General features: G+C 43.0%; 1 protein-coding gene across 2 annotated transcripts in view; it reads left to right on the top strand.

The window, feature by feature from the left end:
- Nucleotides 1–3654: 3654 nt before the first annotated feature.
- ELMOD3 (ELMO domain containing 3) overlaps nt 3655–13699 on the top strand; it is a 227320-nt gene continuing 217275 nt past the window's right edge. The window contains exon 1 of one of the 2 annotated variants that reach the window (XM_086943445.1): nt 3655–3808. The gene's annotated coding sequence lies outside the window, so the exon portion shown is untranslated. The remainder of the gene's footprint in view (nt 3809–13699) is intronic. The other variant, XM_086943444.1, reaches the window with a different exon arrangement.

Raw genomic sequence — 13699 nt, 5'->3', positions numbered from 1 at the left:
ACATTCTGTAAATCAACTTTGATCATGTTGAATTCTTCCTCACACAATTCATTCCATAGAAATTTCGTGTTTTTCTTTAGAAGTGCACGTATATTAAAAACGTTTGCAGCAAAATTCTTTATAAATTTCACACAATATTCAGCCATGCCGAGGAACGCTCTCACTTCATCCTTAGAACAAGGCACAGGAAACTTTACAATGTTTTCTACTAATGCAGGTTTGAGTTTGACACCTTCTTCGCTAATAATGTGTCCCAAGTAAGAAACACTCCTCTGGCTAAATTTACACTTGGATAATTCCACCGTCAAACCTGCTGATTGTAAAGTTTCCAAAACTTGTTTCAGTTTTAAATCATGACCAGATTTATCGCTTGACGCCACAAGAATGTCATCCTGAAAAAAAGAAATCATGTCCATATCCCCAAAAAGTTTATGCATCAGCCGCTGAAAGACAGCAGCGGCTGAAGCCAAACCAAAAGGCATACGTGTGAATTGGTAACAACCAAACGGCGTTATAAACGCCGTAAGTCTCCAAGAGTCCGGGTCTAATTCCACCTGATGATATGCGGCAGAGAGATCAATTGTAGAAAACCAAGTTGCACCCGTAAGAGAAGATACCATTTCGTTGTTTTTTGGTAGGGGAAATTTCTCAATTACGATGTTATTGTTCAGGTGGCGTAAGTCAATACATAAACGAATTTTCCCATTGGGTTTCCAGGCAACCACAATTGGAGAAATCCATTCAGATGTTTCGATCTCCTCTATTATGCCTTTTGATAGCAACCGCTGAATCTCCTTTTTAACTTCCTCTCTGATCAATATGGGTATGGGTCTTACGTTGTGTACCCTCGGTTATGCATCAGATTTCAAAATAATTCTGTGCTCAAACCCCTTTAAAACACCCAGTTCATTGCCAAAAACTTTTGGAAAGTTCTCAGATAGTACCTCCCCCATTTTACTGCAATCATCCATAATCAGGACTTTTTCTTTGCTGTTTGGGTCCAAAATGATGTTCAAATTTTTCTGATCAAACCATCCCAAAACTGATGGTCCTACTTTTGCCACATATACCTTCCCTCTTGTGGACCTCCCTTTGAATAAAAATGTAAGCCATCTAACACCAATCATGCCAATCTTTTCTCCTGTGTAACTGATCGGGCAAACATCAGGTGTATTCAACTGTTCACCAATCTTACCCACACATTTTCTTTCTCCAGATTTCTTCATTCACGATCGTATACGGTGAACCAGAATCCGCATAAACACTCACAATTACCCCAACCAAGGGTATCTCACAAATGGGTTTACCTTTTAAGGAATTTTCTGAAATATTAATAACGTAATTCCCTCTAACATTCTTTACACATTCATCCTCCATCACCTCTACTTCCTCATCATACACATATTTTACATTACTACGCCTACGACACATTTTACTAAAATGGCCTAATAGTCCACATATGCCACATTTCTTCCTTGAAGCAGGACAGAATTTACTAAAAGCTAGATGCTCCTTGCTATCGCATCTGTAACACCTCCTTTCCTCTATACTCCTGCTCTGAAACTTCATTGGTTGATTAGTCCATCTTCCTTGTTGCTGTTGACGATAATTCTTCACAGGACCCTGGATTTTGAAAACAGTTCCGGATGTTTTAGACATATCCTTATCAGTTTCTTTCACCACGGTAGCGCACCTTCCAGACATTTCTGATTTCCTCATAATGGCTACCACATCGTCTAAAGGCACGTCTCCATTGACCCAAAGACGATCTTGTAGAGCAGAGTTGTTGTTATGCATTACTAATTGATCACGTATAAGGTCGTCATGCAAGTTATCAAATTTACAATCAATGGCAAGTTTTTTTAAATCATCAATCCATTCATCCACAGTTTCCTCCTTTGTCTGCTTCCTTTGAAAAAATGTATGCCTTATGACGCCTATGCACACTTTTGGTGCAAAATATTCATCCATGTTCCTAATTGCATTCTCAAAATCATCCAAATTAGGGTCTGCAATTTACTCATTCTTGAAAAAGTTTTTAAACCAATTGGTCCTAGAGAATGTAGCAGAATTCTCTTCTTTTGTTCTGATTTCATCTTTTTTTGTCTCATCCACTGCTTCTATATAATTTATAAAATACTCTTTCCATTCTATCCACTTTATATTGGGTTGAGTGCCCTTAACCCAAAATGGCTCAGGAGGGCTTATAGAGAAATGTTGTTGTCTCTGTCTCTACTACTAGCAGTGTTCACAGTGCAATCACCTTCTTCCATGCACCATCAAGCGCTATATCAACTTGAAAACAAAACTAAAATAATAATTATCCTTCTCCCGACTTCCTCACCTGTTGTAACTGACGATGTAAACAGCTAATTTTTATTCCTGATAACTGGAAATTATTCTTGATAACTGCCCCGATGTTGACTCTTTTGCGCCTTCTTGTATTCACGCTGTACGTTTCTTCGTGAATAATTAATTTTGGCACACAAAATGGTTTTCACGCAGGGTCACGCTACGTGACCTCGCGTCTGACGTCACCCTGCTCCCAGCGTGCTTCCGCGCATGCGTTCTGACGTGTACAGTCTTCCCCGTACCAACTTCGCGCACAGAGTCAGAATGGCATCGCTGCTTGAAAAATGGAGCCGGGGCGCGCACTCCAACGGTTACAAAGAACCCATTCAGGTAGGACACGATCAAAATGCCCTTCACGTTGTCCAAAAAGTTAAAAACATTTTTTAAAAGCAAGTAAAATAACTCACTGACGAAGTTTTTTTTTCTGCTCGTTTCATTAAATGTAGGATTTCTCGTTTTCGATTCTCCACGTCAAATCCAATTTCGCATTACACTTCCTTCAAATGTCCAATTTCCCTCGTCGCCAAATTGTATTGTAGAAATCCAGCCAGAAAAGGTATATATATATATATGAAGCTATTTTAATTCATATATAAGGAAAGATCATACAACAGGTGAGAGCCAGGGAAGCGATGTATTCAATCCTAAAACAGCTTCACAACTGACTCATTCATTAGAACAAAACAGTACCAACATTCCTACATTCTATGCACGAGCTCTTAAAGCAATATAAGCAACATAACACCCTGATACAAAGATAAATTTATACAAGGTATTTACAAAAACACGGACAAATGGGTCTGACAATGGGTAGCGACCCTGACCGAAAGATGGCCTCATCTAGACAACACAGTGACAGGCGGGCAAGCGTGCAGCCAGGATGCATCCCGCTGCGTATCAGCACAAGTGGTAAGAGCCCACCACCTACGAATTTGGGTGGCACGAGTGTGTAACTAAGCGGTTTATTTTGTTAGCTACCGCGCATTTATAAACAATAAGGGTGAGCGAACACGCTCGTGATATAACGTGTTGGTATGTTGTTAGGGACGCCAGAGGTCACATTCTGGATTAGCGGTGCATGTGGGATTGGAGCTCTTGCTACCGGGTCGGGGCCTATCACTTCCAGGAGGCGGGAAGGCGGTCACTTCCAGGGCAGCAGAGATGTTTACTTCAGGGCGTGCCTTTCTCTCTTTCTGACCAATTGCAGGCGTTGATGATGTGGACCAGCAAACCAGACCGTACGTAGACCGCCTCTCTCCCTGTCAGTTATCGTGATCTAGCTCACGGATTGGCTCCGCCTGCCTTCGGGTTTTGAGGTAGGTTTGAGTCGAAAGCTAGGTAAAAGAAATCTTGTATCAGAGAACGGGTGCTAAGTAACCAGCTCCTCGCTGGTTCTGGAGGGTTCGCAGCATCACCACTAAAACATCAATTTTCATCGTATTTTTGAAGCTGAGAGGTACGAAAAGTAAAACAATTGATAAATACCGATTCTTTTGCCCAAGAGGAGATAGTATTCGCCTAAATTGAGAGTTTTGCCCTGTATAAAGGGTCACCGTCTTTCCTAGTCCTTAATATTTTGAGAATCTCATTTCTGACTTTGACAAATTCAATAGGTTTGATTGTCGTTATAGGATTACTTCTAATTACAGCAGGAGGACACTTCCATACCAAGTGCTACGTACAAAGCAAAACATGTTCATTTATAGGCGCTGCTTTTGGGGAACCGTGTGTATTTTTAAAGGAATGCTGTAGAGAAGGAGTTTTCTAGGCGTCAATGTAAGGGTTTACCAACAGAATGTTTCCCAGTCCTAGTATTCATGAATGCCATCCCTACCGTTTTAGGCGGGAGACTACTGATTTCAAGGCTAGTTTCATGCCCCCCGGTTCCTGCATGCAGAAACCCGATTTTGAGTTTTGTAAAACTGCCAAAAATAGAATGTTGATGCCTGTCATTCACACGCGGCCCCCCCCTCCCTCCCTACCCCAAAGAATTACCCCAGATATCAAAGGCTAACGCTTTGTCCTTAATTCTTGGAGGGGGAGATTCAAGTATGTGACAGGGCTCGACATTTTATTTTTGGCAGTTTTACAAAGTGCAAACAAAAACAGAGCTTTTGTTTTTGTTTGCCAGAGTTTAGAACTGTGTTTTTGTTTGCACAATGTTATTAAACTGCAAATAATTAAATGCTGCTTGTCATCATACATACTAATAGCCCTGATTGAGACAGATTAGATTGCCTCTGCTTCAGTATGTCTGTGGGGAATATAATAGATTCCCCTGACTATTCTAAAAAAAATCCCACTTGCCTTTTATAAAATATTGTCATATATGCTGGTATTGCACTCGGTGTTGGAAAATATTTTTTGTGGTATCCAAGCACAAATATGGATTTCCCTTCTTAGGCTAAGAAGGGAAATCCATATTTGTGCTTGGCTTTTTTGCCTGTCTTGGAACACTACAATAAAGAATTTGAATAAGAAACTTTGCAACAGTCTGGACTTTTTTCTTATTACAAGACCTTGTACTCTTATAAATATATTGAGAACAATAGAGACTGCCTAAGAACACTTCATAGATGGGTGCTGACTCCATATTGTTCATTGCATTTTTTGGGTTTTGCCCTTGAAGGAGCAGACAGGGTTGTGTTCCTTGGATTCATAAGCACCATCGCCATAACTTTCAAGTCACAGGTGAAAGCAGGTGCTGTTTTTCTGCCTCAACCCTTGCTTTTTGAAATAAAATATCTAAAAAGAACATTGACAAACCTAATAGATTCAGCATAGGCACAATCAATAGGCTTTGCCAATGTTTGTTAAATTCTGTTTTAGAACTTGCTTTGGAGTGTATTTGTCTGCAAGTCATATTGTTACTATTTCTTTAAAATATACTTAAAGTGGGCTTTTGCTCCCCTAGAGCAGTATTATTCTCTCACCATATGCTCTCGGCAACTTGGTGTATGAAGTGCTTCCATTGAAATGCATAAAGGACTATTACACACCTAAAAAGTATACTCAGTCATCACACTGTAATATTCTATTCTTTATCTCCTACATGCTTTATATAGAAAGTTATCCTTTTCTTTTTGTTATTCTTTTTTTCTGTCGTTGATGTATTCTTTTGGTTTTTTCTGTCGTTGATACCAATTGGACAGACTTTAGTGGTATAAGTAGCATTTGTGCATGCAGCAGCTATGAACTGCATTTGTGGGTACCCAATGCTTGATTTTTGCATGTGTTGACAATTTAAACCAGACCTATTGGTTCTGCCAATGCTTGTTGTTGTCCTGTTTTAATATAGCAATTAAGCCAATCTACACATTAGAGCATTAAACCAAACATTTGTCCTACTGTAAAGAAAGGGATTATGAATAGTCCATTAATCCGAATTTCTTTTATTTTCTGTGTAGTATAAAAATAAATGAGATGTTACAGAACTTAAGACGCCTCAAAGGTCTGTTAAAATTGATAAGATAACCCACATGCTAATAGTCTCTCTTATACCGATGCTCCTGGTTGTCCTTGATTGTGAATTCTAGGGGTAAGGCAACGCATTCAAATATCGATTAAGGTACTGGCATCCTCCCACCTCTGGCATCTTATCCAACCTTGCTTTTTGACTTTGTTTGGATGGAGATCAGTTTGTAGCCCTTAATGAGCTTGAATTAAAGAAACATATATTTTGCTTGTCGTGCAGATTTTCACTAATTTCTGATAATTTCCTTTCCCCGAGTTATTTACATAATCTCTTGTCTCACTGTTTTTGTCCCACAGTGTATGACTTCTTTCTTGACAGATATATTGTAGATGTCTAAAATTGCATACTTCCGTCATTCATTCATATTTGCCATATTTTTTGTTTCTCAAATAAATACCCTAATAGATGAATGATTTAGTTACTGTCAGTGGAAGAAAAGCCTGGATCATACTAATAGCAGTTTCCCAAGAATGTCCGCTTGTCCCGTCCAAAGAGTATGCCTAGCAACTTCTTTTCTAGTTAGCCTTTTCTACTGCCTATATTTGTTAATTTTTGTGAATGAAGTTGTACATTTGTTTTGTTTCTATAAAGCTTTATTTTAAACCGATTTCCTGTGATCATTTCTTAAGGTCTTCATGCATTACAAGCTTTGAGCTAGATGATTCGATTTTAGATTCCTTTTAAGAAATGGGTCTTTATCATAACACAAATTGACTCTATATGACCCTTTCAAGCAAAGTGATGGTTCTCTCTGTTTCAAATGGGTTATTTTAGTGAAATAGTCAAAAAAATCAAGGTTACTAATGCAGTCATTTCTGAAAAATAGTTTGTTAAACCATAATTTAGAAAAAAACGTCATTTCTTAAGCCAGGTCTACATTGGCGAGAGTTTATATCTGTAGAGATGCCATAGATTATAGTAAAGAAAGGGAAACATCCAGATGAGAGTACTCAAGATGATTGCATCTCCTACAATACAATGCAATACTTGTAACTGAATAGGAAAACATGTCATATGACCGAAATAGTGTTTACCTACCTTTTGAGGCCCAATAGCTAATTAGTGTGTTCAGTACTTGCCCACAATTCTTCCATAGTGTAATTTGTTCTTTATTATTGGCTACTTACGTAGCCTGCCCAACATACTGAATTGTTTCTGGGCTCTCAGTTGTATGTGTTAATGTCTATATTTTAAGTGATTTAGTTTAGTAATGTGAAAGCCATAATAGTCGCTTAAAAACAATATCTTGCATGAAAAGAAAGGCATTAAAAATGGATATACAGGATTATAAGTATTGTTTACTTGGCGCTCAGGGTAAAACATTTTTACTTGGTCTTATGATGTAAAAGAAACTGCAATTTTGCTGTTTTGTAGTGGAACTGAACATTAGATTACAACTATTTTGTATATAAAATATTTGATATTTTAATTTTTTGATTGGGTAAAGTTAGAAGAAGCAGTTTGATCACAAAAATTGTAATCTCAAGATTTTGCATACAGTAAAGGTGAAGTAAAAATGAACTAAACATGTTAATTGCATTTAGAGAAAAATATATAGTATTAAGTAATGGAAAGATTACCCTGAAGCTAGGAAAAATACAGATGTTCTAGGAATTTTCAGGTGGTCACCTGCTCTATATAGATTTTGCTAATTTTCGTTTTTAAAAGGTGTTTCTTGCTGAGCTTTTCCAGAGAAACACAATTCCATACTCTAAAACAGAAAAATAACCCTTACTATAAAAGTATTTAAATTATAGAACCTTTTATGCTTTTTAATCAAAGATCTAACATATTGAAGTAAAACAATTTGCAAAATTATGAGCAAACGTAAAGAGAAAATTTAAGATTAAGCAACAGTTAAAACTAGAAGTACAGGGAAAAATCGACAAAAAGGGAAAAATCTCATGCAGCATTCACACATTACGGGATAGGGTGGTTTGTAAGAATTTCCAATCCAAAAATTGGGACAAGTCTTAAGTATTGAATGGAAAAGGAATGCATTTTGCAAACAGCCCCTGCTGCTCAAGGACTTTAATTGCACGTATACAAATGTTAAACTGAATATATTTCAGACACATTTTGAATATTCTAAATTATTTTTTGAGGAATTGACACAAATGTTGCAGAATTTTGAAGACACAAACTTTGCAGTCTCAAGCTTTTTTGAGAACACAGCGGCCCTTCTAGTTAGTTATACTGATTACATAATGACAGGTCCCATATGTTCTACACCTCACCTCAGGCAGAGTACATCTTCCTGCACACTTATCCTGCCTTGCGCCATTCAATTAAATGTAAATCTTAAAAGCAGACAAAATACAGCAAGACAATAAAGCTATTGCACTCTGCTTTGCCCCAAACATCACTTATGCTTGTGAACAGCACATTCACTCATGGATTGGAAAGTTGTAGCACGTTTTCATGCTGCAGTTAAAGTTTACTTTTATTGAGTTTTTCTGTCACTGGTGCACTTCAGATAAATATTTAAATGTTTTTGGTTTTATTTGCCCGTAGTGGTATTTTCATGTACGCTCTGAGCATATTCTTGTTGCGGCGTGTTTCGGTATAGAACATGTTTATTCCATGGTTTAAAATGGTGTGTATTGTTTTCATGCATGTGTTGTCATGTAATGAATGCACTTACTGAAGGGTTGTTTTCATTAAACATCGCATAGTTTATTGTAACATACGAATTTTTTAGAAACATTGTCACAGGATGTTGATTTGATAAAGGGATGGTTACTGCAGTTTCTGATTTGTTCTTCTTTTTTTTTCTTCATACTAGTCTTATCAGATGTGTATGTAATTGTAAAAAAAAAGTCTTAGTGAGAGGGATGGGGATGTTATTAAATACGTACAAAAATTTGGGAAGCACTATCCTTTTAAGTATAGCGACCCTGCCCGCCATTGACAACTGGAAGCGCAGACAGCGTTCTACCTGTGTCTCTTATCTGTGTATTGTTGGCCGTAATTTAAACTAATAATACTGGCAGCATCTAAGTGTATATGAATACCTAGATACTTGACAGAATCGTGGCACCATTCAAGCGGAAATCCACAATCCCAAGGAGTCGTGCTCTCCGTTAGAGGGAAAATTATAGATTTGTGCCAGTTGATGCCTAACCCTGAAAAGCGGCTGAACCGAAGTATTTCCCTTATGATTGGCTCAAGATTGTCCTGCGGGTGTCGCACATACATAATGGAGTTGTCTGCATAAAGTGAGACTAACACGGGTCCCGTGTTAAATTGTTGATCCCAGTGGAGATGTCTCTCCTGGAGATGTCTAATTAGAGGATCCATTCCCACAGAAATAAAAACGCTCCCAACCATCGAGTCTTTCAAAAAGGCTCTCAAAACCTACTATTTTAAGAGGGCCTACCCATGAGCAAATAGGACTTCGTAGTTTTGCTAGCTTCTGCATTTGATTTAGGCGCCTTGACGCCCATTTGGGCTTAGTCCGCGCATCTACAAGAACTGTTTCATTCATTCATTGCCAAAATAAATAAGAGTGGGGAAAGAGGACATCCATGTTGCGTGCCACGTGTTAACAAAAAGGGATGTGATAGTGTGCCATTTATGCGAAGTCTAGCCGTAGGATTATCATACAAGAAGGCAGTGGTGGAAACAAATCCCACAGGCATCCCCCATTACAGAGAGGAAAAATGGCCATTATAAAGAATCAAAGGTCTTTTCGGCGTCCAACAGTACAGCGCAGCAGGCACTTTTGGATCAATCCTGTGTATAACAGTAAAGAGGGTCCGAAGATTGAGTAAAGTGGAACGATGCGGAACAAATCCAGATTGTGCGGGGATATAATAAATTCCATTAATAGAAAAAACCTGCTAGCGGTGACCTTGGCCAAAATTGTATAATTGAAATTTAATAACGATTGGGGCCTATAGGAGCTGCATAGGAAGGGGTCTTTGCCAGGCTTGGGAAGGAGAATAATAACTGCCTCCCGAAGCGTTGGGTTGAGTACTTGCCTCTCAAGTGCCTCCGCATAGACCTCAATCAATTGGGGTGCTAGAATATCTTTGTAAGCCTTATAGAAGTCCCCGGTGAATCCATCTAAACCAGGGGCTGATGAACCACGGAGTGCTTCTATCGCACCCAGAACATTCGCTACAGATAAGGGCTCTGCCAGTAATCTTTCTGATCATTGAGATTGCAGCTAATCCTAGAGCTGTATAAGGCCTTGAAATACTTCATGAAAGTGTTGCAGATCTTCAACATGGAGGAGTCCGGCTGATTTGGGGTGGGACATATCTCTGTTATCTATGCCTTGCTGTAAGGGTGGCGTCTCATTTGCGACAGCACTCTTCTAGGTATTTCGCCCTCTCCATATCTCCTAGCAGACTGATATTTACCCAGATACAGCAGTTCCCTATCCGCGGCTTCGCGAAACTCAACCAAGACTGCCAAACGCCGAGTCAGGGCATCTGCTGTGGCTTTGCGAAGTAACTCAGAATCTAGTGTAGATATGTTGCTCTCAATGCGGGCCAGAGTGGCACACAAGTCCTTTAGGACGCCAGCACTTGCCCGTATACATGCTTTAAAGCCCTCCCACAAAATTGCCCAAGTATCTACAGATCCAGTATTTATAGTAAAATAATCTTTAATGGCTTCTCTGACCTCCGCATTAAAAACCTCATCCTGCAGCACCCGGCCTGGAAATCGCCACTGTCGCTCAAATCCCTCAGGACGCGGGACATCCAAGCGAAGGAATACTGGGGAATGGACAGAATATGTTCGTGGCAATATCTCAAGGCCTCGAAACCAGCCAACCATTCCCGTAGAGACCAACCAATAATCTATCCTGGTCCATGTATCATGATATCCGGAGTAATGTGTGTGCAGACACCATCTCCTCATCAGATCCGTCCAAAGGGCCTCCTTCAAAAACTGCCTAGACAACAACACGCACAACAGCAAAGAGCTCTTCAACATCGTGAAGGAACTCTCCAACCCCAGCTCCAACACCAGCAATGCCCCACCCTTACAAGACCTGTGCGACTCGCTGGCCACCTTCTTCCACCGCAAGATCGCAGACATCCACAACAGCTTCAACGCCACGACCGCCCGACAACTACTAATACCTCCTCCCCCACGACCACCATCCTCACCAACGGCCTGCTCTCCTGGATCAACATCAACGACGACGACATCATGAACACCATCTACTCCGGATCTCCATCAGACCCATGCCCACACCACATCTTCAACAAAGCCAGCACATCTATCGCACCCCATCTCCGGAAAGTCATCAACACCTCCTTCGAGACAGCGACCTTCCCGGAGAGCTGGAAGCACGCTGAGATCAACGCCTTACTCAAGAAACCCAAGGTGGACCCCAAGGACCTCAAGAAGTTCCGGCCCATCTCCCTGCTCCCATTTCCGGCAAAGGTCATTGAGAAGACCGTCCACAAACAACTGACCCGCTACCTCGAGGAGAACAACATCCTAGACCCTTCCCAGGCCGGGTTCCACAGCACCGAGACTGGCCTCATCGCCGCCACCGATGACATCAAGTCCCTGCTAGACAACGAATAAACTGCGGCCCTCATCCTCCTGGGCCTGTCAGCCGCCTTCGACACGGTTTGCCACCACAATTCTACGAACACGCCTCCACAACGCTGGGATCTAAGAGAAGGCCCTGGACTGGATCACCTCCTTCCTCTCCGGCAGAACACAGAGCATCTGCCTCCCCCCCCCCCCTCCCCTGCCCCTTCCGCTCCGAAGCCACCAAGATCATCTGCGGCGTACCCTAGGGTTCATCCCGACTCTGTTTTACCATCTACATGGCAACGCTCGCCCACGTCGCCCGTCGACACAACCTCAACATCATCTCCTACGCCGATGACACCCAGCTGATCCTTTCCCTCACCAAGGACCCCCACACCGCCAAAACCAACCTTCACGAAGGTATGAAGGCCGTCGCCAAATGGATGAGTAACAGCCGACTGAAGCTGAACTCGGACAAGACGGAGGTCCTCATCCTCGGATCTACCCCTTCGGCCTGGGACGACTCCTGGTGGCCGGCCACACTGGGAACCACCCCAACATTCACTGACCACGCACGCAACCTAGGGGTCATCCTCAACTCCACCCTCTCCATGACTAAGCAGGTCAACGCCGTCTCCTCCTCTTGCTTCAACACCCTCCGCATGCTCCGCAGGATCTACAAGTGGATTCCCACTGAAACGAGAAGAACGGTCACCCAGGCCCTCGTCAGCAGTAGGTTGGACTACAGAAACGCCCTCTACTCTGGCGCCTTGGCCAAACTTCTGAGACTGCTCCAATGCATCCAGAACGCCTCTGCACGCCTGATCCTTGACATCCCTTGCTGCAGTCACATCACACCCCACCTGAGAGACCTGCACTGGATCCCGGTCAACAAGAGGATAACCTTTAAGCTCCTCCCCCACGCACACAAGGCACTCCACAACACCGGACCCACGTACCTCAACAGACGACTCTGCTTCTACACCCCCACCTGCCAGCTCCGCTCCACCGACCTCTCCCTCGCCACAGTCCCCCGCTTCTGAAGAGCGACCTCTGGCGGCAGATCGTTCTCCCACCTCGCCGCCAAGACCTGGAACACCCTCCCCATCCACCTACGGCAGACTCCAGACCTGCTGATCGTCAGAAAACTCAAGACCTGGATTTTCGAGCAGTAGCAGCATTTCCCACCCCAGCGCCTTGTGACCCTCACGGGTGAGTAGTGCGCTTTACAAATGAAATGATTGATTGATTGATTGGTAGGATTGTGCTTTCGCCATATGTGTATTAGTGAGAGTTGTCTGCATCTTTCCTTCAGTGCGCATCTGGAGCGTGGCTTGGAGTCGGGGAAGTTGATGTAGTGTCTAGACTGGAGTCCAATAGTAAATTGAAGTTCCCTCCGATAATAATCAAACTAGGCTTGAGTTTCATCAATGTATGGGTAATGAGTGAAAGAAGTCCGGGTCGTCAACGTTTGGGCCATACACACCTATTAAGGCTGTGAAATGGCACATGAGTGTACCTGTGACAATAAGGAACTGGCTCTGGCTGTCCGCTACCACTTTGCCTGCGCTAAAGGGGATCCTCTTATGAATAACCAGAGCAACGGGGGGGGCGTGGCCAACCGAGCTGCGAGATGGCCGCTTCCTAGCGAGCTCCGCCGGCTAGAGAACAAAATCCTCTATTAATCCTTTAAAAAGTGCAGCTGTGGAGGTCTAACCACACTGCCCTGCATCGTTGGGGCATTGTGCACGCAGCGATCAGTCGAGGATCGTAGGAGAAGCTGCGTGTGGCGAGCTGTGACTGCCGAAGAGAAGACCAGCCACACAAGACTCCGTAGTCCGCCTGCTGCGAGCGGCCGTCGCAGAAATCGAGCCCGGGGTTGCTGGGGCCTGACCCCGAACGGACCGTGATCTAGAGGCTGCTGCGGCTCCGATCCCACAGCTGCGGAGGAGGGCCCAGGCGGACAGACAGAACTATCGTCCTGGCGGTATTTCAAAGCGGAGGACATTATCCGGACTCCCCAGGTACCGTTGGATGTGTGGCATAGGCGAGCGTAGGCAGAAAGCTGGTGCCTGAACTCGAGGTGGGAGCGGAGAGAAGCGATAGCGGGGCACTGGCGGTGCTGGAGAATTGACGACCGGGTCCCCATTTGCTATGCTGCGTCGGCAGCTACGGCCAGGGCGTCGGATTGCAGTTAGAAGCTGCTGGGGAGATAAGCAGTGGGCCAAGGGCGGAGATACGCGAGCTGGCACTATTCGTATCTGAAGGGGAGACTCAGTGATCCCTCGTAGTTGGACCCGGCTGCTGCTCCCTTGCAAGGCACAGAAGAAACGCAGTGCGCACCGTAGGTGCTGACCCCGGGCACCCGGT

This window comes from Lissotriton vulgaris, chromosome 11, assembly GCF_964263255.1.
Source record: "Lissotriton vulgaris chromosome 11, aLisVul1.2, whole genome shotgun sequence".
NCBI classification, from domain to species: domain Eukaryota; kingdom Metazoa; phylum Chordata; class Amphibia; order Caudata; family Salamandridae; genus Lissotriton; species Lissotriton vulgaris.
The sequence above is the reverse complement of the archived record's forward strand: the minus strand, read 5'-3'. Positions and strand labels throughout refer to the sequence as shown.